General features: G+C 43.3%; 2 long non-coding RNA genes across 3 annotated transcripts; one reads left to right on the forward strand and one right to left on the reverse strand.

Moving 5' to 3' along the window:
- Positions 1-5,373: 5,373 nt before the first annotated feature.
- On the forward strand, positions 5,374-27,402 carry LOC107319672. Of its 2 annotated transcripts, none has more exons than XR_001557878.2 (3): positions 5,374-8,437; positions 10,569-10,641; positions 18,480-27,402. It is a non-coding gene; the product is annotated as an uncharacterized LOC107319672 (long non-coding RNA). The 2 variants fall into 2 exon arrangements; XR_001557879.2 differs by lacking the exon at positions 18,480-27,402 and adding an exon at positions 14,250-14,399.
- LOC116654029 lies at positions 13,982-15,254 on the reverse strand. The gene is made up of 3 exons (XR_004308843.1): positions 15,058-15,254; positions 14,571-14,691; positions 13,982-14,142 (listed from the first exon to the last, which is right to left on the reverse strand). It is a non-coding gene; the product is annotated as an uncharacterized LOC116654029 (long non-coding RNA).

Genomic DNA, 27,402 nt, shown 5'->3' on the forward strand with positions numbered 1-27,402 from the left:
AGATGCAAACGTGGTCTTTTGGTGAAGTCACCTGGCAAAGGCAGTGGGGCCCATTACCAGCCTTGTTACAGACCATGTGTAATCTTATCATGCGATTACAGCATCACATGGTCTTTGTGTCCTTCAACCATATGAGATCTAACTACCAGCACTTGGCAACATTAAAGTATGGCACAATTAATTCAAACGTGGCAAAATTGCCCCGAATTTGTCCCACAAACAGATATTAAGTGGATCCAGGGCAGCGTTAATCATGTCATATCCCCTCTGTGGGAGCTTTGGTTAGTTGGGGTCAGCTGTCCTGGCTGTCCCTTCCCAGCTTCTTGCCCAGCTGGCCTTTGGGGGGATTGAAAGATGTTGAAGAGAGAGCTTCAATCTGTGCAAGCACTACTTAGTAGCAGCCAAAACACAGGTGTACAATCAGCGTTGTTTTAGACACAAATACAAAACAAAGTGTGTGGTAGGAGCTGCTGTGAAAAATATTAACTCCATCCCAGCCAGACCCCATATGAACTGCCTTGTACCTTTAGTTCTGCACATAGCTTCCCAGTCACTAATCTGAAATTGGGCATACTTCTGTAGCAGACTCTGGCTCAAGCTTAGTTTTAAAATAACACAAGATAATCTTCATTTTAGACCTGTATGAATCTGGTGGTGACTTTTCAGCTATGTTCCAAAACACACTAGTTTTGTTCAACTGATAACACAAAAGTTGCCACTTTTCAGAGTGGCCAAGCTAAGCGGCTCCATGTTTCGAATGAATGAAAATTAAGCCAACATGCAGATACGTCTACCTACATTTGAGATAATTGTGCATGGTGCTTTTAGGAGAGACAGGTTAAATGTGCAGTAATCTTAAAAAATACTTGTGTCTGTCAAGCTTTTGTGGATTGCTTGTGGTTTCCCTGTTTGCATTGGTTGTCAGATTGGATCAGCATGCTGCTGGACAGTACTTGAGGTGCGGCCTCACTAGTGCTGAGTACAGGGGAACAATCACCTCTCTGCTCCTGCTGGCAACACTGTTTCTGATGCAAGGATACATTCAATACATTCTGATGTATGGAGCATCCACCATCTCTTTGGATAGCCTGTTCCAGCACCTCACCACCCTCTCAGTAAAAAACTTCCTCAACATCTAATATAAATCTCCCTTCCTTGAGTTCCCCCCTTGTGCTATCACTATCTACCCTCATAAAAAGTTGATTTCCCTCATGTTTATGATGTCCCTTTAAATATTAGAAGGCCACAATGAGGTCTCCCTCCAGCCTTCTCTTTTCTAGGCTGAATAAGCTTTTTTAATTCATTGTTGAGATGAAGGTAATTCAGTCTATGTTTAGAACCAAGGTCACAGAATCACAGAATGACCTGGGTTGGAAGGGACCTCCAAGGATCATGATGTTCCAACCCCCCTGCCTGGCAGGACCACCAAACTTCCAGATTTACTAGATCAGGTCCCTAGTATCTTTATCTTACCACTGTTTAAAGGAAACCTGGCACACAAAGGAAAGAGTTAACGTGATTAGGGGAATTATGAATAGTTCAGTTGTTATTACAGCCAACGGGCCACCCATAAATGTATATCAGGTGTTGAGCTCAGCAGGAGTTAGTCACAAAACTAGGACACTTAATGAGTCATAAAGTGCCAGGAATAATGAGAGACAGCATAAAACAAGCCATTTCTGCCTCTCCTGGGCTTGTGCAGAGATGGTGACAAGAAGCCCTCTGCTATTTCAGCTGTTCCTGCTGAAATAACATTTTTGACTTACACTGAATTATGGCCGTGGCTGAACTGCCCAAGCTGTGGAGCTGGTGCTGCCTTGTGAAGCTCTAGTGGAAGAAAGAGAATCCGGCAGTGACTGTATCTTCTCCACTTGCTTGCAGGACACTTAATATATCATCTCGTACTGTAATTCATTTTCATACTTCTCCCTCTGCTTCCAGCTCCTCTTAGGGAGATTGTTAGTAGACACATAGCATTAAAGAAAAACGATAGTGGACAAGGAAGAAATATTAGAATAAAGTATCCTGGTAATTAAAAAGCTGAATGTTTAAAGATAGGTCCTATTACTGTCTAAGTCTGTGTAAAAAGTACTTAACCAGACAAGGGATAAAGTTACTTCTTGACTTCAGTGGCCTTAGTTCCTGGCTTGATCTCACACCTTCCTCATTACTCTGCACTTGCCTGGAAATCACTGTACTGTGGTTGATGATGGTTATTGGCAGTGGACCTGCCTCGTTCACATTGTTTGGGTGCCATGGTCAGGGAGCACTGCCTGCCTTGCTGTTGCCCCAGCTCACTGTCCCCTATGGGGCAGCCCATTCCTACTGCCTCCTGACTGTACTGTCACTTGGGAAGCACAGTTCGGTCTAATAACTGTAGGGACTGTGTGTGGCATCATAAGGTGGAGTCAGAGTGATGCCAATAAAAAGTGAAAAAGTGGTTCCCAAGAAGATTGCAGAAAATATCTCCCAACACATATCACTGACATTTTTTCCCCATTTCTCCACAGGTGTCTTGTTCTATCCACAAAAGAAGTGACAGATCTCACTCAGTTTGAATATCTGATACCCAGAGGTGCCCACTGTGAACTTCAACTGCTTCTATCTGTCATGATAGAGGGAGCTCTAGATAGTGAGTGATCATATCCTGAAATGAGACTAAGAGGCTGTGAGCCACCTCTTAGAGGGTCTGCCATGGGTTCTTCAGCCTAATCACCTCTACTCTGAAAGGACTAAAATTAGCTGAGGTTAATTCCCCTTTCCACAGAGAATCCAGCATATTTCAGAGTGCTGTGGCTCTCATGTCTCAGAACTAAATGTTAAAGCCTTTATTTAGCTGAGGGATCCTATGTATGGTCTGCCCAGACTCACAGGTGAAAACTTTACCTTGTTGATAGCAAAGGGAGAATTCTAAAGCTAATGATTCTGGCCCAGAAAGCCATTGGATTCCCTACAATCCCTTACTTGAAGTTACTTCATGGGTTTAGCTGGACTTTCCTTCACAAACAAAATTGGAGCATGATGGCTGCTGGCATGTTTGTGGAGGTCCAACCAAGAGGACCAGTGAGACTTTAATCCCCAATAGCTGTGCCCACTCCCAGTCCTCAAAGCAGAAATACAGTGCCCTGGGTGTTGATTTGTGTGTCAGAGAATCTACACATGCTGGTGAAGCTACCCTGCTGAACACAGTCTTGGAGGAGGTCTCACTTTGTGTAATCATCCAGTCTAAAGCTTTTCCACATCTTAAAATTCAGTTTTGTATGGAAAAGGAAGACTTTATAGGCAATAATACTTCAAGAAGTCAAGATGTTCTCCTTTGTACAGGGAGACACTTAAGACCTTCATGGGATATAGTGGGGAGGAGAAAGGAAAAATAGCCTAAAATCTGTGCTAGATCATCCTTGAAGGAGATACAGTTCCACTGCACAGCTGCATAGGAAAAGATACTCACTTTATTTTGTTTTATATTTTTATGTCAAAGGGCTGCAGTTTAAATTTTAAAGCAAGGCTCTGGGAACACAGTGTGATGCAGACCATCGGGATGAAAATAAATGTGTTAACAGGGATATGCTGAGTTTAGTGAGATGTTTGGCGACGTCTGTATCACAGTGGGGAACTACTTAGTTGTGGCAATGCAGAGTGGTGGTTTGATTGTTTTGTGAAGGAAAAGACAGAATACAAATGAGGTTGCTGCAGAATGCCAGCTAGTGGGATATATGTACAATGTGCAGCCTGACTATTTTATTGTTTAAAAGAAATGATGGCAATACTAAAACCTTAAACTTCTGACCTATAAAGATAGAACGGCAGAGCAGTTCTTTCTTAGTGTTCTTGTTATCATTATATAAATCAGAAACATAAACTGAAACAGAAATGTCCCTAAGCATTACAGAACCTTGTATCTATCAGGTTTAGTATTCCTCAGTCCTGAGTGTGGGTGAGGCAGCTGCCAAGGTTAATAATTGCCTCCTGAACTGGCATCTTCATACCTCTCTGAATAACATAATAGAAGAGAGGTTTGCAATTTGGATAAACTACTTCTGTTTATAGTGTCACGTCCCCCCAGCCTAGCTGACATAAATGTGATTTACAGCCCTGGAGGAAAGGTTGTTATGTCTCATGTGACCCTTGCAGGACTGCTTTAGATGTGGTACTTTCCCTAGACTCCTGTTACCCCTCTTTGCATCCCCATTTTACAGACCAGCATTATGCTGAAGGCTATAGAGAAGGACCCATCCACCTCTGTGAAAATGCTTCGCACTGTTAGTTCTTCCATTCAGTGTGTGCTGTTGAGCTGTCAGGAATGACTTTGGCTTTGCTCAGGCACAGACACTGTCTCCCTGGCCTCAGTTTCCGTGTGGCCTTCTCTTCATCAAGACATGTTCCACAGTGCGCAGTCACACACTGAATGAGACCAAGGGAAAAGACAAAGCCACATGTTATGTCTGTATTAATCTTTCACAGCTGTCTGGGATGTTTCTTCTGTTGGATCAATGAGTACAGAGGTTGTGTTTCTCCATCATTTCCCTGGAGACTGAGTAGATGCCATCAGTCGAAGGAAGAAGAGTAGTGACACACCTCTCAACCTGCCTAATTCTTTCCAGGATGGATTTTTCTACCAAGGGCTGAGAATGTCATATACTCACAGAGGAAGCTGATATGCCAAAATCTTTGTTTCAAATTCAAATAATATTTGAAATTAAAAAATAATAATAATTTAAAAAAATCACTCTGTGCAACAGTCATCAAAGTTCTTTGCAGTTTTAGAACTACTCCTAAGCACAGAGCAAGGCTCCATTTCCTGACCCTTTGCTTTGCCCATTAGAACTACATCAATTCTGTGACCATCCTTGTTTTTACTACCAGAGCTTGGACCAAGCAGGAAAACTGATCCCCTATTCTTAAAAACCTACTGTATATTTTGTAAGATCTGTGAAATTCTGAAGCTGAAGCCTTTGGATCCTTTGTTCTTACAGTTTTCATTTCATGGATGGGTCATAAGGGAAAGATCTGTTCCAAGCAGCAATGCTTCCCCTTCATCAGGCAATGATGGAAAAGGTCATTCTGACCTGAAGAGCAGCCTGAAAGCAGAGATACCTCTGACTGTACACTCCCATCTCTGAAAGTAAAGCGAATATCTTCAGCATTTAGCATCTTGTCCTTGACTAATTACTTATCTTCAGAAGAAAGGGAAAATCAGCAGCTGGGTTAGAAATGCTTTGCTCAGAATCGCAGTTGATCAGAGCATGGATATTTCACAGTGGCTTCTTCCGGCACAGCACTGCTCCCTTCAGAGAGCAATGATATGTATGAACCAGGTTATTCTCTGAAATCTGGAGAGCAAGACAGTAGGCCCAGAGAAGTGCCAACAAACGGTATGTGTACACACCAACTATTTCCCCGCGGGTTCTGAGAAAGGGCACTTCCATAAGAAAAACTATTTTACTGTTAATCAAACCAGAATGATTCGTTTCTTCAAGGAATATAAGGCAACTCATTCCAAATAGCAAACTTGTGGTTTTTTTTTTTTACAATGGCCATTCCTGTTTCTTGGAAGTCTGAAGGATTTGCAGCAACAGAAAACAATAGCTGCTGGAATAGGTTCATTTCCTTGTTATTTATTTCCTTAGAAGTTACCCATAACTGGTGTTTCACTTTCTGATCTAACCTGGAGTTACTCATTTCTGCATTACTGATTGAAGTCTGCTGAGACTCCACATAAGCTGGTCTGGTTTGTAGGACTGTGCTTGAGTCCTGCTCAGAGATGGATATTACTGCTCTTCTGCCACCTCTCCTGAGACAAAACCAGTCACACTCTGCAGAAAGCAAGAGCCTAATAGCAGTGATGCAACAGGAAAAGGAGATATTGTCTCCAAGTGTTCACCATGACTTTCAGAGTGTAAAAGAGAACTGAAGCAGGCTCTATTCTCTTATAGTTGACATTAAGCATCTTGCAGCAAAAATATTCTTTGCAAAACACTAGAACTATTTTCCATTTGGTGGTCAACAATATGAGATGAATGAGAACAGGGTTTTGAGCAATACAGCCTCTAGCTTCTAAAACAGTAGAAAGGCTCAGAAAGAAAGGGAGCCTTGGTCTAATTCAAAGCTTAAAATGTGTTTTCAACGTGTGTCGCTGCTGCAACAGTGAAAGTTAAAGGACTAACAATAACTCTGGCCAGTTTTATTTATGCTGGGTTTCAGCCCAAACAAAGTATCCTAGAAGGAAAAAAAAAGGGCGATATAAAAGGAAGCACTGAGGTGACTGGATCAGTCAGGCTTCTAAAGCTTCATTCTTAACCATAGGCTTCTTTTTGGTGGTAAAAATAGCTGCTGCCAAAATACTGATGGCTTTAAAGAAGCTGCATTGCTTTTGCTTCCCGAGGAACTCCATATTGTTTCTGTGTCCAGCATTAAAGTAAGTATCTGGTTCAGAAAATAATATTCAAGTTGCAATAGAGATTTTTCAGCTGCTGTTTAACTTTTCCAAAAGAAATAATCGAGAGCAAAATGAAAATACGAGATCCTTGTTTAAACAGAGCCCTTTCTTCACCGTAGGCAACAATGAATACACAGGATCTTGAGCTGAGCTGCAGTAGATCTCTGAGGATCCACTTAGAGGCCTATTTGAAGGCTTTGAAGGATTTAGTGAAAAAAGGAGGCTGGATTCTCATCAGGAGTGCAGTGAAGCCTAGGATTCTTCAAAAGAAAGGAGAAGCCTGCGCACTGGCCCTGCAAAAAGGCAGGAAGGGAAAAGACAGAAGCAATCTCTGCTGGGTCAAGTAGCCAAAGCAAGATACAATGTGTGGGAGTGCTGGAAAGAGGAGAAAATACACTGCTTGTTCCCAGTCTTGGTGGATTATTAAATGTCAAAACCCTTGGCCATCTGGTGATGTCGTCAAAACCCATGCTTAGGGCTGCTTTGAAAGGCCCTTGCATAACATGCTATGCTACAAAAGAGGGAGTTGGAGCTGTGTACCATTTCTTTAAGGCAGAAGAGCTCTCAGCAGGGCAGGATTGTGCAGCCCTGCTACCTGCAAGGGAATGCAAAAAGGTTTGTGCGTAATGATCTCCCACCTGGACTGAACGATTTACCATCAACCTGCACAGTGGGCTTTGCTTGTGATGTGCAGCCTGGCCTACGGCCCCAGCTGCCATTATCAGCAGGACATTCAGGCTCAGATGTGTTTTAAGTTCTTATCCATTAAACCAACGTGACTAAACAGCGTTTACAGTGACAGCTGTCTGTCTCCTTTTTGGAGGTGCTCATTCATTCTTCACTGCTACAAGCTGTGGCCTGGTGTGTTGTGACTAACAGCAGGCAGTGGGAGGCCTGCTTTTTCTTCCTGCATCTCTTACTGACCTTGGGAAATCTCTCCCACTGCCTGCTTAAGTTTCCCTGAATAGTATTTGTAACCATTTTTGTTGTGGTTGTTGACCACGCTGGCAATTATAAGCAGACTGCATCCCATATTCTGGGATTTCTTAATGGAGCTTGTTCAGTTTTCCGAGGAACCCAGGACTAAATCTGGTGTGTCACGATTATGATCATCTTGAGGTTTAACCCTACTGTCAATAGAGACACTGCCTGATGTCAAAAAGCTGAAGCGTAAATTTATCTGTGGGAAATTCAGTAACAAATACTACCTTGTTCTTGCAAAATAGCATTAGAGCAGATCCTCCCTGACTAAAACACTGACTAGAAAGAGAATTTAACATCTGAATTATCTGGGTGCTCAGTGTAGTTCAGGAGAGAGTCCAGCTTTTTTCTGAGCTCTTAATCTTTTTCTCGGGGACTTTACACACTTTGCCTAATATTTGGGTATAGAGCCTTTTTTAGTACCATTTTTAGTTCAGACATTTTCATCTAAGATTAATGCAGTGGGATTTCAGTGCTGCCAGAGGAAAGTCCCTCAGTACCATCTATATTGTGCTTTTGGCTAAGGAGGCTTAGAGCCATTTGGCAACTAAAGGATGTAAGTTTGAAAAGGGACTGAGGGAGTGTTTTAGTTGCCTCGTGTTGGGCAGGAGATACCAAAAGAGTTCATGGGTCACATTACAGGTTATTTACCGCAATGATGAATGCTCTTATTGTTACTGCTTCTGGTGGAGGGACTTCAGCTCCCAGACTGGATACCAAAAATGGAGGAACATCTGTGGTCATAGGGCATTGTGGGCATCTACCCACAGTGTCTTTGCGGCCCTGCCTTGGGCCTACGTTTCTGAAGTTCTTTGAGAAGAACTCCCTCAGGCACCTTGGGAACACACCGTTCAGTCATGTCGTGCTCATCTTTGTTGGTGATACTTGTCTGTTCCTTTTCTGAGTTTCCAGGGCTGGTAGCCTGGCAGCTGGTGCATTTGGAAAGCCAACTTGTCAGAGGCAGAGAACAAAAACAGATGTTTCAGACACCCATTGAAGACCCGCTGATGCCTTATGGTGAGCTTACATGAAATGCTGATTTATATTCATTTCTGCTTATATAATGTGGATCCTTTCAATCTCCTGGTATTTATTTTTAGCAGCCTGATCATTTGCATGGAAATGCAGTCTTGTTGCTTGGGAAATCTGCATGTCCTAAGTCACTGTTTGCAGTTTCTTAGTCTTTTGCAGGCTGATAGCTGGCACTTGGACATAGCAGTATCATGGAATGTCTTTTATTTTTGCTTTTATCGTTCGTCTGCCAAATTCTCATTAATATCCATTGTCTCTGCAAAACAAACAAGCAAACAAAAACGGAAATAATGTTTGCTATTGATGTTTGTTATTACTAATTGACTGCTGTGGTAAGATCACATTTGCCTATTTTATATGGACTTTTGTTCGTTTGGATGGTAGATTACAGTTATTTGTAACTCCACATGTATTTGTATCTGAACAATTCTATTCATCACGATCAAAATTATTAGTAACTAGGACACACAGAACCTTAGTTCAACAAGCTGAAACAGTTTCACTAATACAGCTTTTGTTATGTTTAAAAGCACAGTTTCATTATTCTAGTCAACAAGCCAAAAAACCGATGATGCCACTGTTGGAGATCATTGTACACGTCTTATCAGGAACACTGCAATTTCCTGCCACTTCCCAACCTGAAATGCTTTTGCATATTTTCTTGGATGAACACTCATCAGTGAAAAACACATCTGGGAAATTGGTCTTCACACAGCATCAGACAGCCTATGGCAGCTGAGGAATGCACTTAGAGTAAAAGGGAATAAGGGCTCAAATCTGTGGTTGCTCTATTTAGATCTGAACTGTCATCTCAAAGCAGAGGACATGCTGATCATTGCACTGTTCTGGCTGTGATTGCTGAAGGAGAAATTATATAAAAACTCACTGCTGATCAAATGTTGGTTGCAGAAAAGGTCACTCTCTGGTCTGCAGAAGGCGGCATCTCTTCTGACATCACAAGCAGGGCACTACAGCCTTGCACAGCTTGTCTCCTTACATAGCCTGTCCAGTGATACCAAGAGCCATCACCACCCCTGTGCTCTAACTGCCACACAAACCCATGGCACCATATGAACAGGGCAGAGCAAAACAGAAGACGTGGCATTTTGGCAGAACTTTTTCTAAATGCAATCCACCGAGGATCGAGTAATATCAGGTGCTCTTTCAAGCTGTGCAAAGTAAGAACTGGCTGCCCCACCTTGTGTATCAGCAGGCACCAGGTCTCTGGTAGCATAAAGCTGTGCTTTCTTTTTCTCAACGAGGTCTTCTGGTCTATCCAAAGGGCTGCAAAGCAGGCGTGGAGGAAGATGGGCTGATCGCCAAACCTTTCCATTAGGCAAAATCCCCGTAATTTCTGTTTCGCCTTGCAGGAAAGTGAGCTGTGCCCTCTAGTGGCAGAAGAGAGATTAAATATATCTAAAACCGTAAGAAACCTCCAGTCCTATCGGCAGCCCCTCAGCAGGATTTGGACATGCCTCCAGTCAGACTTGTGCTGCCAATGAAATTCAGCTGATTTTTATGCTAAGGGACTACTCTGCTGCAGGCAGTGCTTTCTTGCTGCAGGCAGAAACAGCAAGAGGCATCTTTGCTCTTCCCAGACACAGCCTCAGCCAGAATGGCAGATTTCAGATAATTCCTTGAGCAACTCATTCAGAACATTCCCCATTCCCAAGCTGCTCAGATATTGCATCTCCCAAATGCTTGGCCATGGTTAGCATCATTTGAGGGCTTCAGTACCGACTCTGTTCTCTATATAGCAAGATGTTTGCATGGCATAATTGGGAAGCTTTTAACAGTTCATGCTGTGAACAACAAAGTTGATGGTCTCGGATATGTGTAAAAAGAAAGCACAGGAGTTTTGCTGCTTGAAAGAAGAGCCCAGACCAAATGTGAAACTGTAAATCTTTTGTTTCCTATGCACAAGGTCTCTGTGCTTCCAGAATAATCTCCTGCACAGTGGCCACACTGCTCCTGGCCTTGGTGGCACCCATTGCACCTGTAACCACAGCCTCGAGCCTTCCCGAGTGTTTTCCTTTTGTCTCAGTTGCTTCTTTCAATGTGAACTACAAGTCACTGAGGTATGAGATCCTTATGTTTGCTTTTCCTTCCTTTACAGGAATGTGGCAAAATGTTTAAGGTGATAACAGCCCATGTTTCTCACTGATGAATATGGCAGGAAACTGTTGCAGGTAGGTGTCTTCCATCTGTTTACACTGTGCTGTTCCTACAGTGGAACTGCTGAGAGCCATGTCTGCAGTGTGTGTGACTTGGGCACTGAGGAGAAGCAAACAGAAATGCAGTTCCTAGTGTTCCAAGCTTTAGTGGTATCTCTTCTGCCACGTTTGTGCTTTGGGGCCTAAAATCAACAGAGACGCACAAGACACAGTCTTATTCCCAAATGTGTTCCCAAATGTTGCGAGATATGTCAGGGTGGCATCTGAATGTCACTTGAGTAGCTAATTTCATTCCTTTTGTTCTTAGAGCAGCACAACTCAAGCAAGAGCTGCTTGCTATTACATCCACTTCTGCTGATGCAACTTTGCAACTTGAATCCTGAATAAAATACTATTGTTTTACCAAGCCATTTACACATCCAAAATGATTTCCAGCATCTTAGTAACCACACGGAGGCACACTAGCCAGGAGTCAGAGAGTACAGAGAGGGTTATATGCAGTTAGGGAGGGAAAGAGAGAGAATGTATTTCCCTATTGCAGTGGTTATAATGGCCCCTAAGAGGGTAACACCCATCCAGCATCGCTTGGTGCACTTCATTTGTGGGTCTGTAGCAGCAAATAAAACAATTTTGCACACTGCTGCAGCTGCAAAAACCTCTTGTCAAGTGGAGTAGCCTGTGGTTGGCTATTACACAGTTCTATGATTATCAGGAGATTCTGGTATGGAATCGCACTCAGGAGAGCTTAGGTATGCTTAAAGCATTATTTGACATAATTAAAACAGCTTGTTTGAGAAGAATATTTGATCAGTCACACCAAAAATAATTGCCAGGGAAGTCTGGTGTGATGGTCTGTTAGCTTAGAAGTGATTTCCCTAGCTCCTTGTATGGTGGGATGCTCAATCTACTCATCTCAGCAGGCCTGAGAAGATTGATTTCAAATGATAAAATAATAGATTGAGTCTTATTTTTAAAGGTGTTCTACAAACAGAAAAGGACCGCACAATTTTGTGATGTTTATTTCTTCACAAAATACACAAAGAACATAAAACTGTTGGCTTGTTGCTTTAATATTTTTTTCTGCTTGATTTTTTATTTCGGGTGAGAATGCCAAGCATGAAAATTCATTAATTTTGTAGAGATTTTGCTGAAGACCCAGCTGTGAAATGGGAGTTTTATCAGATCTGAACTGAAAGTCTTAAGAGGTATCAGTTCTGTTAAAGGGAATCCTTGCTCTTTGATATAAAGTTTTTTAACACAAAGAAGACACAAGTCACTTTAACTTTCAACTTTTCTTTTTGCAAAAGCAAGTATCAGTAACTATATATTATTGCTGCAGCAAAAGCTATTGCTATTTGAAAGCAATTTTTAAGGGTTCTAAATTCAAAGAAGTAGAAAGGAGTACCTTCAGCTTATTCCTTTCAGTTTTGGGCCCCCCACTACAGAAAAGACATTGTGAAGGCTCCAGGGAGACCTGATAGCAGCCTTTCAGTGTCTAAAGGGAGGATGTAAGAGAGAAAGGGGGCAGATTCTTTGCCAGGGTCTGCTGTGACGGGATAAGGGGAAATGATTTCAAACTAGAAAAGAGGCCACTTAGATTGGATGTAAAGTAGAAGTTTACAGTAATGGTGGTCAAGCATTGGCACAGGTTGCCCAGAGATGTGGTAGATCTGGAGGCATTTCAGATCGGGCTGGACAAGAGGCTGAGCAACCAGATCTAGCTGTAGATGTCCCTGTTCATTGCAGGGAAGTTGGACTAAAAGATCTTTAAGGGTCCCTTCCACCTCAACCAATCTATGATTCTATGATTGAGGTCCTGGAGCCTGTCTACAGAAGGGCAATGAATTGGTTGATGGAACTGGGATTGTTCCTTCTGGAGAAGAGGAGGCTCAGAGTAGAACTTATTTCTCTCTACAACTTCTGAAATGTTGTACTGAGGTGGGGATTGGCCTCTTCTCCCAGGTAGGTCTCAAGTTGTTTCATGGGAAGTGACTTGGATATTGGGAAAAATTTCTTCTCAGAAAGAGTGGTGCATTAGAATGGGCTCCCCAGGGAGGTGGTGGAGTCACTGTTCCTGGAGATGTTCAAGAACTGTGTAGAGGTGGCACTGACAGACATGGTTAGTGGGTGTGGTAGGGATGAGTTGGCGGTTGGACTAGATGACCTTAGTGGTCTTTTCCAGCCTTAGTGACTCTGTGGTTCTGTAATTCTATAATTCCATTCTACCCTTCAATTTTTTGATAGATTTTTCTTGCCTGGGGACTGTTGGTTTTGTTTTGTTTTGTTTGTTTGTTTTTGTCAGATGCACTCAGTATATTAATCCTTTGAATTATTTATATATAGATTTAAAGCCATCCTTTTAGAACTGAATATAAATCTGGTGTATGAAGTTTCTGCATGTAAAGAGTTTTTTCTTTCTTTCTCTTTTCTCTTTTTTTTTCCTTTTCTCTTTTTTTTGTAAGTAATTATTAAAATACTGTCTCAGTCCACTGGTCTCTGCAGAATCATAGCAATGTTACAGTAAACAGAATATATGGAAATTCAGTGTCTCCTTGTAGCTGATGGGGAAACATGATTCTGTGATACTCTTCTTTCATGCAACAGAGGACTGCAGGAAGCAGCCTGCTGCTGGAATCCTTTTCTATGTCTGAGAGGGTAACATGGTGGGTGATTCTGATATCTACTAATTCATTTATTTGTAATGTCTTCTTTAGTCACACAAAACATCCCTTATAGTGCCATGCTAGTTGCTTATATGCAATCTGCTGTTTATGGTGCATTAGAATGTGTATTAATGAACACTGCCAGTCCTCCAGGGGAGATTCCTGTATTTTCTGTAGTGCCCTAAAGTCTTTAGGCTTCTATATATACCTAGATATTGCTACAGTCCATATTCCATTGTGTCCAAATTACTTACAACCAGATGCCAAAACAAAATTCAAAAATCCTATTCTCAGACACTTTCATCTTCATTATGTAGCCTGTGTTGCAATGTTATGTCATTTTCTCAGTCTTTAATAGCAACCTCAAGTTTTGAAAGGAGCTTCACACTTCTCCCAGTCCATTTTTACCTTATTTAGCTTTAAGGAGCATCTCATGCAAATGTTAGACTTAAAACATCAGGTTCATTTCCCTTGTCTCCTGAAAATTCCCATCAAGGTCTTTGGCAAATCATTTGCTTTTGCCAAGACTTAGCTGATGTTCAGTATTAGAGAAATAGCATATTATTAATCAGTCTCTTGGGCTGTGGGGCAGCAAAACTACATTACTCAGTTACAATAGCAATGAGATCATGAATTCAGGTACATATTTTCATATACGTAGTGCCAGACATCCAGCACTTGGTGGTCTGCAAAGCCTTGTGCAGCCTCTGCTGCTCTGTTCACATCTTCACTTGCCTCACTTTGTCTGTCAGCTGGCAGATGTTTGTGCAGCATGGCCAGCTGCATTCGAATCATAGCATATCCTGCAAGGGCAGGAGATCTGGGGTCCAGCCAAGCTCTTCCTCTGTGGTACCTGCAAAACAGGTTGGGATGGGACAGGACGGAGGACATGAAAAGAAACTGCTTTTGTCTGGGAGAGAAAAAGGTGAGCTGTCTTCATTTCTTTTGCTTGTCTTTTAGTGGAAAGAGTGTGAAAGTCAGAGGAGAATAAGATAACTAAGGAAAGTTTATTTTTAAAGCAAAGCCAGACTGCCCCATACACCAGGCATTTACTGCCATTCCACCCCAAGGATTCTACAAAAGTGATTAGCTGCAGGAATTCCCATTAAGCTTGAGTGTGAGATTACTATTAGCCACCAAGCAGACTTGGGAAGGGAAGGGAAGGGAAGGGAAGGGAAGGGAAGGGAAGGGAAGGGAAGGGAAGGGAAGGGAAGGGAAGGGAAGGGAAGGGAAGGGAAGGGAAGGGAAGGGAAGGGAAGTAGAAAAGGGAACAGAACTTACATTGGCTCCTCTGCCACTTAAGTCTGTAGGGTACCTTAGCAGAGCTTGCAGCCACTTGACTGGACTGTCATCTCCACAGAAGCAAGTGGGCTTGATACGACAACTTGTGCTGAAAGGGTTCCTTTTGGAATATAACAGAGTGGTAAGAAAAGGCACACGATGCCTACAAAATCCTGCTTGTACACACCCTGCTTCCCAGATTCCAGGGAATTTAAGAGATGTGACTGCTCTGATAACCTTTCTAATCTGAAGGGGGCAGTCACATCTAGAGGTCATCACTGGGGTTGGGTTGTGATGGGAGTCTTACAAGCACCAGCATACAACCAATTACACAAGCTTGTGTCTGTCTCTGTTATGGGGGAATTAAATTAGCAGGACTGAGGGATGCAGTGCATCAGCAGAGACTTGGAGAAGGAGCTTGCAAAATGTCTGCCTGTCCTATTCCTCCACATGAACAATTCTTCTGCTCCCTGAGAGGGACACTTACCTTGCTTGAACAGCCTGCACTAACTGGAAGGGAAAGGGTAAAATCTGAAGCAAAATATTGTTTGAGGAGCTGTTTCTTAATTCTTAATTCAAATGTGTTGACCTGTTTTCAGTCTTAAACAGTCCCTTTACTCATAAATGCTGGGACATTTCTGTTGTCTAGGGGGTCGAGACACTTCAATTTGCAGTATGGTTTTGCTGCTGCACGCAAAAGGAGTGAAACAAGCATTGAGCTTCCAGGAGAGCTCATGACATCATAGCCAATGATGTTTATTGCTTCTTCCCTCTGCTAAGCATTCCTAGCTGATGTGAACAAAGCCCTACTTCTTAGGTTCTAAGAGGAGCTCTTTTCACTATGTTGCAAGTAAAAAAATCTTGTTTGTTGTTACAGGCTGCTTTCAGATGCATTTTGCCCTTGGCTGATGACTCTGAGCTACCATTCAGACAGAGTCCCTGCAAAAGTGCACCAGATTTGGCCCACTGTATCAATTTCTATATTTCTATAGGCTTTATTTATTTTAGTAAATCTAAACATGAGCTCAAGCACCAGATTGCCACCCATCATCTGCACTGCTTAATGGTTAGCCTGCTCCTTGGCCTGTGCCTACTAGCTCCAGCCTGGGAAAGCACAGATATCATCTGAGCAAGAGCTTATGCATGACTGGTCCCATTTATTTCCTCATGAACAAACCAGCTTTGAGTCTGAACTCAGATTCTGCTCAAGGCAGAGCCCTCTGTATGGCTCAGGGACAAAGCCCAGGGATACTTCTTTTGCATTTCTGTTTGGCCTCACCCAAGCTTAAAGAAGGCTCTGTGAGCCAGATTCTGCATGGTCTCTACTGCAATACATTTACACACATTACGCTGCAACACAGAGAATGGAGGAGATTATAGGATTAACATTCACCCTGAAGGCAACAGGGCCTGCTGAGCTTTTTGATGAGACCAAACTTGTATGTTTTCTGCTTGTGATTGGGAAGATAGGAGGTCAGGTTAAGAAAACCAACTCTGCCATTGAAATGCCACTGCTGAATATGCTTCAGAATATGTGCTATAACATAAATTTGAAGCAAGCCACACTCTGAGATTGATCCTAGGTGCTTTTAATATCTAAATAATCTCTGAGGATGTGGGGTGAAGCCCAGGATTCACTCCAGATTCAGCAAAATGCAACCTACAGATTGCAGCACTATTGCTGTCATTCAGTGGTATTTCCAAGCTTCCTCCACCCTCCAGCAGTGGTGGGAAGGCAGGCAGGAGGAGAGCTGGGAGAGAGCTACTGCTGTGGGCCATTCACTACAGCAGACATTATGCTGTTGCTGCAGTTCAAGTGAGTTTCCTTGCCTGGTGTTTAAGGAATGTCTTGAATCAGTTTTGCATTAACATTAGCTCCTGCTTTGCCACTGGCAGCTGCATCAGACCTAGAGATCAGCTAAAAGCTGGTGCATCCCGAGCTGCTCCTGGAGCTTCCCTCAGGCTTTCATCCCACTTAGCTGCATTTATTTATCATCTGTCTCTATTTCTGTCAGTTTAATAGAGGAAGAGAGGGCAGTGATTTTGTCTTTCATGCCGTGCTGGCTGCCTCCAGTTACTCCCCATTGCTTCTCACCATCCTGGATATTGCTAGCTCTCCCATTTTCTTGACACTGTCTTTTTTGGACTCGCTGTTGAGGAGAGTTACATTTGCTCTGTTTCTTTGCAGAGCTTTCAGTAGCAAATGGAGCTGATATCAGGCGGGCAGACATTGCTTCACAAAATTTCCCCTTGGAAGACTCTGGAACAGCTGCTGAAGGGACAGTTTCACATTCAGAGCGGCACAAATCTACCGTGAAATGAAGTGGGACTGCTACATCTCCATGACATATAGACTCATTGTCCATAGATTTCCTTAACACAGAACGGATGCAGTCAGCTCTCTGTTCTCTGCAGAGACCCATTTCAGGGTCTGCTCTCCACCCGCTCAATAGAAACAGCCATCTCAGACATATCTGTCCCTGCCTCCAGCTGTTCCAGTCTGTCAGTATCAGGTGTAGTGTCTTCCATAGGCAGTGGCACTCTGCCCATTCACACCTCCAGACACCTTCTCAGTCAAGCAAAGCATGCTGTTGAAACCTGGGTGCCCCAAGACGGCTATTATCTGCTCATTACTTCAGCAAGTTCTTGAAAAGCTGTTTCATTTTACAAGGGTACCTATACAGATGTGCTCCTAATATAAGCCTTTTGGGATTTCAGTGCATAACCTGAATTCCTCTCCTTGTAGATGCCTTTGGAGATATAAAATGTCTCCTTTCTTAGCCATATTTTGCTTGTAACACTTGTCTTTATTTTATAGCTGAGTGTTGGCTCACCTTTCTTTTTGATAAAACCTTTCTTACAACGAAGATGCTTTGCTGTTTAAAACCCACTCTTCTTCCAACACACCCCCTAAAGTCTTATGGTTCCTATGAGAGTGCATTCTAATGCAGATGATGTCTTTAGATGAAAATCAAACACTTCCTTGTTATTCACTCAGTGCATAATAGATGCTGCAGATTCCATCACACATGCTCCTATTTCTTTTGTGGAGGCAAGGGCAGACACGAGAGAACATCTCAGTGGGGATCACAATGGTGTCTGGCACCTACCTGTACTGCAGAAGCCATCCTATGAAGCTCCTGCTCAGAAAGATGAGGATGGGATCCCTGCCTAACTCCTGGTGCAGAGCAGCTGTCAGCCCAGTTCACACTGTTGTGCCCAGATCCATGTCAGATGCTTTCTGTGGTCCCAACCAGTCTCAGCAGTGCAGAGTCTGTGTAGCAGCCATTCCCTCGTACTCCTGTGGCTGCTATAGCCCCAGTGTCATTTGGCAGTTCCCTTGGGATGGGCATGGTGTGCTGCTGGCCATCCTATCTATGCCAAAGGCAATGTACTGGTGGGAGAGCTCTACCCTTCTGCTCTGCCTACACAGAGAATTAAGAGATGCATCTGTTGGTAAGACAGCCTGTTCTCCAAGTTAGGAACTACTAAGCCCAGAATTATTGCTGCACAAATGTTTTATTCTTTAATGCAAACCTAGACAAATAATTAATCAGAGATTTACTATGTCTCTGCTTCAAGTTACTGCAAGAACTCCTCACCTCCACTTACTGGAGCATCTTTATAAGGATCCCCCCAGTTTCCCCATGCTACATCTTAGGGATGAATTTAAGTAGGAAGTCCACATCATCTCACTGTACAACAAAAAAAAAGCCTTTTGCTCTTAAACTGTTTTGGACGTGCAGAAAGGCAGCCAACCCTCACAGCCTTTTCAGCTTGCTATTTGGTTTCCTTCAGCTATCAAACAAATGTACCGAAGCGTATGAGATTGTCCCAGATTCACACAGGTAGGAATGAAAACATTTTGCCTGGTATTTTCAGATGACTAAAGTGACTTTGTGTTTTCAGATCAATCTGCTGGAGAATGACAAGTACAGTGAAGAGAAGGGAAATTTCATACTTGTGTGTCACTGCACAAGTCAGCTGAACTTGGATTATAAGAATAGAGCAAGAGAAAGGAGTTTTGGAGGGGGAGAAAGGGTAAATCAACCTTCAGTCTGTGTACAGACACTTATTAATGTGGTATTCAAGAGAAGTGCTCTTCTCCCTCTACCTCTGCAGTATCCTTTGCACAAAATCTTGAAGAAAAATTGCTTTGGCTCTGTCAACACAGATTGCTGCTACTTTTATTTGGCATCAGCTCTGGTGGCACTGGGCCCTTCAGGTTTCTTGTGCCGTATCTGTCCAGTCCCACCCTGCATTCTGCCTCTGTGGGAACTCATTTCCCTCTCAAAACCTGAAGGGAGACCTGCATAGCTCTTCCAAGCTGATACAGAGATGTGCATAGGGGTATATTAGCCTCCTGGTATGGTGAGCCTGCTATTGACAAGCAGGCAGTCATGAGCTGGTGGCAGAAGCCTGGTAGCTGATGTCTGCAAGGCTGGGCTTCCAAGTGCTAGAAACATTTTTCACTGCATTATTTGTTGTACTGGCCTTGCTCCCTTGTGGGGCACTATTCAGCTAGCGGGAGTGCTTTGGCCCATGTAGGTTATGCCATTTTCCCAAAGAGCTGCCGCTGAAAGGATTTTCTGGCCGGCATAATCACATTTACATGAAGGCTTCTGCCAGCTTTGCTATATTGCTCAGGGGTAGAGAGCGGGCTGAGGGTAAATGACAGTCTTGGAGATAGCGTTTTGCCAGAAAAACTTTTAGTGTGGCTTCAAGTCTTAAAGACTGCCATTCAGGTGTCATATCTCTGGTTATTTTTAGTCTGCCTTTTCAATGTACAGACCTGTACTTTTCTTATGAAAAATGTGAAATCTGCCAAGTTCAAAATGCATATTTTAATTAACTCAGTGTTTGCTCGAGAGAAAATGATACTGCTGCACTTTCATTTGATGGTTCAAGTAATACTTGCAGGGTGTTCACCCTTGACCTGCAAGCTCTCATATTTAAAATAATCAGGGGAGGGAAGAAAGACATTTTTGGCAAGGAAAATGCTGTCCTCAGGCTATTAATGCATTTTAATCCCCAACAGAAAATGAAATCACTTTGGGCAGGTGCCAAGCAATGCAATTACTTTCCTCTGATTTCAGGAAGGACCTCCTCTTGAACAACCTTTCTTGCATGAAGTAAGATCTAGATTCACAGGACTTCACTCTGCTCTCAGTTTATACCCATTTTACACCAGTACCAAGACAATGCCTGAGTACAGTTTCCCTAGATAAACAAAACAAAGCCAGACCTCGTTGGTGCTTTTATTTATTATTTGTATTATGCCTATTGGTCCATGTTTGCTGTTACTAACACTGGACTTCAGGCATGCAGAGCCAGAGGGTACATTTTTTAATCTGATCAGGCTTCTGAGAGTAATTACCTTTAAACTTCCTAATTTGCTTGTCCCCTGATAGTGTTACTAAGAAAGAAAGATATCTGAATCTAGCCCTGCAAGGCAGAAGGTCTGCAACCATCATCAGGCTGATAAAGGGGCAAGCAAAACTGGCCTCTTTTCAGGAGGGGGCCAGCAAGGATTTCCAAAGGGCAGACTTTGAACTGTTTAGGACTCTGGTAGGGAGGGTCCTTTGGGTAAAGAGGTAAAAGAGGTCCAGGAAGGAAGGATGCTCCTCAAGAAGGAAGTCTTAAGGATGCAGGAGCAGGCTGCCCCCCCGTGCCTCAAGATGAGCCAGTGGGGAAGAAGACCAGCATGGATGAACAAGGAGGTTTTCCTGAAGCTCCAGGAGAAGAAGAGAATCTACCTCTTGTGGAAGAAGGGACAGGCAATTTGTGGGGAGAAGTCCAATTTCCAGTACAGGGAGACAAATGAAGCACGAAAGCTCACTTCAGTGCTTGAGAAATCAGAAATCAGAACTCAGCCTGAAAAAAATTCAAACCCACATCTCCTGACCAAGCCAGCTGTTTGGCTTCTTCCTTGTGGGCATCAAGGGAGAGGCCAATGCAAAGGCAGCAAGGCTGCTTGACCTGAGAGGAGCAGAGTGCAGATGTGGGGGCATGGTGGGAAAGAAGCAAGGATAGAGAAGTAGCAGAGGGGAGCAGAGCAAGGGATTGGGGAATTTCTGGAAAGACAGCAAAAGAGATGGGGTGGAGCAGAGCCTTTTGTGAGCAGTGGGAACTGAAGAGGAACTAAGGGTGCACTGGGTGACAGAATGATCTATAGAGGAACAGAGCATGTATGGAAGCTCTACAAAGGAAAATGTTTCTGCACAAACACAAGTTTTCTAGGAAAAAAAAAGCCCTAGGCAGGCTGGGACTGATAGTGAGTGGATAGCTGAGGCTATAACAAAAGCTGCTTTCACAGTGTACAGATGGAAAAGATCTTAACAGGACCAAGCCAGAAAGGCGTACAAAGAAAATCAGTAACGAAGAACCATTTAGCATTTGAACAGAGAGAGCTCAGAGAGCACAAGCACTGAGAAGATCCTACTAGCGCTGAACATGGGGCAGTACTGCTTAAAACATGGACAGCAGACCACCTGATGTAAACCACCATGAGACTGGAGTCACTTTGAGCTTTGCTGCTCCCTGCCATGTGGCTGCCAGGCTGTGGAAGTGGAGCAATGGACTCCTAGAAATGGAGTCATGCTGTGGCTGGGGTTGATGAATAATTAATCTCTCACCTTCTGCAAAGAAACTGAATCAGGAGGAATTGCTGAGGATGATATCCTGGGTTCCCTTGGGATTTCCATACCTTCACATCCTCTCCCTGCAATAGAGAGAAATTATGAAGTCAGTGGCACATACATGGTGGCATCCAGCATTGGTGAGACTGAGAAAGGACTGGAGAGCAGAATGTGTGCTGTAAGTGAGGATAACTGAGTGAGTGGTGGAAGCACCAGAATGACTTTGCACAGTAATCACAAGAAAAGAGAGAGACGTAATTATCTACAGCTGCGTAGGCTACTGAGACACAGAGAAAGCAATAAGAGAAAACAGTGCTATTTACAGAGCCTAGCTGAGATCACCTGTCTGCTCTGTGTATCAAATATACTCTTTGTACTAAACACTCAATCTGGGCACCGGCAGTTCAGGCTGGCCCAGGAAAGTGGCATGTTGACGAGTGTAAGGAGACAGCACTTGGAGCGGCTGCCTCTTAAAATACTGTCAGTCCTGAAGATATGCCCTGAACGATTCACCAAATAACACAAAGACTGTGAAGAGCAGGAGTTGCTCTTGATGACCTACTCACGAGTGACAGACCCAGAGAGAAACCTGACAAAAAAAACCTAATAGCATTGCCTTGCAATGCACAGTTTACAGTCTGGGGGAGGGTATAAATGAGGAAGGCTAAGAAAGGGTTGTGACAACTAAACCTTCAACAAGACCTCCACAGCAGTTGCTTTGAAATCAGGCTCAGTTATAGTAAAAGAAAGGAAAATAGCACTCCAGATAGCTAAAATAATAGGAAGGTGGTAGCATACAGATGAGCGGAAGCCAATGCACTGCCTTGTCTGATTGTCTGAATTTTCTCTGTTGTATGCTTGACCACAGGCTAAGTTTGAAAGCAAATCACAGTCTTCCAGAATGTTCTTCACAAACGTCAAGCTTCTGTACCACTAGGTCATGAGCACATCATTCTAAAATCAGGAGGATTCAACCTGCAAGTGAAAAAATAATCAGGAGAAAACAAATTACTTCAGTGTATCTTGAAATTGCATACAGAATAGGGGGAAAAAATGGAAGAAGAATATGAGGAAGGAATACAACTGATAGTCCAACACTGAACAGTGTCTACAAATAAATTATTAGAAATAGCAAGTGAAGCAGACTGTGGGATGTGCTGGATTTTAAAAGGAAACAAAGAAAGCAGACTGACCTGTGCAAGAATAACAAGCTCCCTTGGCTCTTGCAGACTCTTGTAATGAAAAAACATTGTCTGCAGAGACAAGACTGAGGCTGAAGGATAAGGAGAAACAGTGATTCCTAGCCAAAAGGATACAACAAACAAGAACAAGAAGAAGAAAAAAGAGGGATTAGTAAGGGCATTTTGCTATAGTGCTCTGCAGAAAGAAAGTAAAAAGTAAAGAAAGTTTTGTGTCATGGCTTGAAAGCTCAGGTAGAAGGAAATATTGGGTGCTGTTGCCCAAATGAAAACAGTACCACAAGGAATGAATCATCTTTTGTATTATTGGCAGCAAGTGACAATCGATGCAATCAATACAAGAAATACCACAGCCTGCTAATTGTGATTTATCATTAGAAGTTAGATCTTGTTTACCTAACCTGTTAGCTTACAGATTTTCCTGCACTGTGGCAAATGCCACAAAGACAATATTCACTTGGTACGGAATGATGCCTTCAGTTCTTCAGGAAAAGGTAGTGGAGTAAGGTGGTTTAGGAGAAGTCTGTGCAACATCATGTGCTGTCTGTGTGATTAATGTGCCATGGGGTTGTGAGGAACTGGAAAGCCAGCTATTGATCATAGACTCATAAAATCATAGAATGCCTTAGGTTGGAAGAGACCTTAAAGATCATTGACTTTCAACTCCCCTGTCACGGGCGGAGCTGCCAACAAAATGCACTTGATGAAAACACACATTGAATTGCTATGCAAGATGTTACATATTATGATTTACAGTTTCTGAGCTGGGCAGAAAGATGCACAGCAGGACCACGCACTCCAGGTCTCATACTTAATCTTCATTTGAAAAAACAAGTGAGTTCTGCCCCAACCGCGAGGGCCAGGCTCACTAAATGTAGCAGGTGCTTCCTGAGGCTTTTCTTGTTTCCTAAGGTCTGTAGTTTAAGACACTGAGAAATGTAAGCTCTTTCGTGAGACTTAAAGAATTCCTTTGTGAGGACTTCCATTACTGTCAGGCCTGCTGCACTTGCCTTTGAAGGGTTTGGCCAACAGATATCTACAGGCTGAGCTCCCAGAGAATGCACTGCTTAAGCAGGAGGGCTCAGATGTCTGTAATACTGATTTGAAGAAGCAGAGTTATGAGCAAGAGGGTCCAAATACCCAGTGTGGATGTCATGTAAGAGGGAAGAATGATGAATATACTTTCTTTCTGCAAGTCAAGATGCTTTAATCAATTACAAATTGAGTGCTCAGGACAGTAGGAGCTGAGTGGCTTTATAGCTTTGAATTACGTGTTACCCAACCTTAACCATGTGCCAGTCTCCAAACCTGAAGGTCAGATCAAGCAAATATCAGTCCTATTGTTTATGAAGTGCTACTGTTGCACGTATTCATAGAATTAGAGGACAGCTTGGGAGAGAAGAGACCACTCGAGTCTCAAATTCATTCCCTTATTCCCAGCAGGCTTCATTCTAAAGTTAGGTAAGGTTGCTAGTGTTCAAATGAGTCCTAAAAACTCGATTCTGAGCCACTTCCCTTGGCTCTGCTGGTGGGATTTTGTATGCGTATGTGTTAAGTCTAGCTGGAATTTCCTTTGCTGTAGCCTGTGTTCATTTCATCTTATTCTTTCAATCAGGACCTTTCTGTAGAGCCTGGCTTTCTCATAGCCTCTTCTGTAGTCTGGGATAGACATTAGGTCCCCCACAGCCTTCTCTTCTCCAGGCCAAACAAATTCAGGTCCCTCAGCCCCTTTTCCTACATATTTCAGATACTTGACTTTCTTGGAGGACCCAACTTAGTATATCAATATCTCACATGACCAGGGAAGACCAGAACTGGAAACTGACGCAGATGCAGCCTCATGAGCACTGGACAGAAGGGAAAGTTGCCTTCTAGGCAGAAAGGATCCAGCCTGCACTGGGAATGGGGGCTTTGCAAGACCCCCATTTTATCACTACTCAACTTAATGCAGTTTTTTCCCAGACTGATTCTCCAGCTTATTAAGGCAGCCGTTCCCTTCAGTGCATCCACCACTTCTCTGAGTTTGATATCTGTGAACTCTTTAAGGTGTTCTCTGCCTCCTTTTCCACACTGTATGTTACATTATACTGGTCCCAGAATTAACCCTCTGAGAAATATTGGCTTCCTAGTAGACTTCGAAATATTGACCACTATGTTTTGAGCCCACTTGTCCATCCTGCTTCTCCCACTTTGTAGTCCACCCATCTAGCCCATAACTACCCACGTTGGCCAATTTTCCAGTAATCCAACAAGTGTTTTGCTTGGGCAGAAATACATACGCACCTACACATCAGCCATCGTAGAGTTTTCCTGTATCACATTTGGCCACATCTTCCGTGCTGGCAACAGATCAGCTGGAGTAAAGCTCTCTGGAAAGTAGTAGAATGAGACATAGGGCCAGGACTTGCACATGGCAGTAAAGCTGTCAGGGAGTTATGGCACGTGGCCAGAACTGCAAGCTGTGCTATGCCAATCACAGATGGGAAGTGAAAATTTGTGACATTTTGTACTTCAACCCAAAATCTGAACAGATTTTCTTGAGACATTAAAAAAAAAGAAAAAGAAAAAAAAAAAAAGTGGTATTTCTCAGCCTGATTTAAGTATCGTGCCAAATTTCATAGTCTTGCTGCAACACTGCAAGTATGGAAAGTAAAAAGAGGAAAGTCACTAAATGATGGGGGAGGAGTTTTTTATTTTATCTTAAGGAATGTGTGGGGCTGCCAAGACTTAGGAGTGTGAACTGCTCCACAAAACCAGAGCAATCAGAATCCACAGTTTTTAACCAGGTTCTCCTGTTTGTTTTTCTACCAGTTAGCCAAAGCTGTAGCTCAAAATGCGAGTATTCATGCTGGTAAATTCAAACAGAAGTTCTTGAAGGTTGTGACATGGTCAGTGAAGGGTCCAAGAGAAAAACAAATGAAGGAGATGCCTCCTCTCTGTAATCTAAAGCTCGTTACAGCTCTGTGATTTTCTACCCCTTTCTGGAATGGTTGGAAAAACAAGTCTGTGCTGTTAAAACCATTCTTTTCCCAAGCCTTCTTTCAGAAAGCAATGATGCTATCTCAGTGAGAACTCAAAAGGAAGTGCATGTCTGAGGCAGAGAGAAAGAACGGAAAATTTCAGCACAAACGGTGAGTTTTTGGCAGCTGGGAGCTGACACAGTTTTGTAACGCACTGTAAGAGAGGGGTTGTCTTGTTGGCACCGTCGGCCACATTTGTAAGGAATAAAAGCGTGCCTGTTGGAATGTTTTTTCTTCTGCAGGAAATAGAGTGGAAAAGTATCAGTCGGTTTTCAGACAGGGTCCAGTATGTTCCACAAAATGTCTGTCCTTACCTTCTCAGCCTTTCCCTTGCCCTAGCCCCAGCCAAGTTCTTCAGCCACAAGTTTTTCTTCCTCCAGCTGTATGCAGCTTTCCCAGCTATAGCCCACCTCCTTCTGCCTGTATTTCAACTAGAATCAGTCTTACCAGCAGTGTGAACCTCACAGCTGGAGGTTGGGAGCTGGTCCTTACTGTACTCCTAGGTTGCTTTTGCCAGTTGCAGAAGCAGTTTAGAGAAGGGAGGGCATTTACCTTCAATGCAGAACAGAGTGTCAGGGACAGGATGGGAATTAAAGGAGTTATATTGGAACTAGCCTCCTTATGCTGAAATAGAGAGAAGTCACTGACCCTGGATGGCATGGAATGACCAGGAATATGTAGGACAGAAATGATAGAATATGGACTATGAGTGGAAGGACATAGTTGGAAGTAGCTGAGGTGGAGGGACCTTGGACTGCCTGAGGAGCTCGAGAAGGGAGACTGGAAGCAGGAGATGGATGTCTGGGGGAATGCCAACGAGGAGAGGGTGGGTCTCAGGGCTCAGGTACGCAGGTGCTTTGGGGGACTGAGTGAATAAAGCAAGCAGAGGCACTGACCAGAGGGAAAAGGGGACTTGAAAGAGAAACCAGCCATGGGGAACAAGAAGGCAAGGCAGGAATGAAGGAATCTGACTGGGAACACAAGGCCTGGTCATGCTGTCAGTAAGAGCTTCCAGGGTCTGTTCCTACACAGCATCACTCCTCTGTGATCTGTGGGAAACACTAGGTACATAGGCAGCATCCTCACCTTGTGTTGGCCCATTTCAAAGACTGCTGCTTGATCTCTTTTGGTAAAGGCTCCAGCCCTGCTGTTGCCCTTGGTAGTTATCTATCTGATACCACAGCGTGACATTTTATTGTTGCTGTTGTTTTCATGCTTTTTACTGTGTTCTGAAAAGCTCTGAGAGGACAGGTGAGAACACTGCCGAGTCGAAATACTTCAAAGCATGAGGACGTTGATCTTCTTACTGAACAGCACCTCAGAAGACATCTGTGTATGCTTTTGGTGTGACCTGATCGCAGGCTGTTCTGAGACATCCTGTACCTGCCGTGACTGACTGCAGTGTGCCCTCTGCTGTCTTGCTGTCTGCACAGCTCAGTATCTCGGATCCAGAGAAGCTGAGCCTCTATTCAGACGCAAAAGCAATTCTGGCCCCCTATAAGCTACCTAATAAATGTGTTGCCAGAAGAGTCCTCCCAAGAGAGAGGCAGCTCCTGGTCCAAAGCTGCTGTGGAAGGTGCTCTGCAAATGGCTTTGTAAAGATCTCTTAGATATTCATTCTGCAACTCAAAAGGATACTGTGACCTCAACCCTAATTTCTTCTACCATGAGCAGTGATTGAGACATTGAAGTGCAAATAAACACCAGTTTTTGAGAAGAAAACCTTGCCATGCAGGCAGCCATGTGTAACTTACACCAAAGGAACACTTCTATTAATGACACTCTTACATGACTAGGGGTCAACTTCCCTCTGAAGGGCAGATAGCATTTTAAAATTATTTTCTTTCTGTGGCTTTTATCGCTTATTCAGACTTAGCACTCTTTGATGCATCCCTCCAGATCTGAATTTTCCCAGTTTATCTGCCTCAGTTCTGTCATGTTTCTGCAAACATCAATGTTTCTTTGCCTTTTCCCT

The sequence above is a fragment of the Coturnix japonica genome, chromosome 1 (assembly GCF_001577835.2).
Source record: "Coturnix japonica isolate 7356 chromosome 1, Coturnix japonica 2.1, whole genome shotgun sequence".
Classification (NCBI taxonomy): Eukaryota; Metazoa; Chordata; class Aves; order Galliformes; family Phasianidae; genus Coturnix; species Coturnix japonica.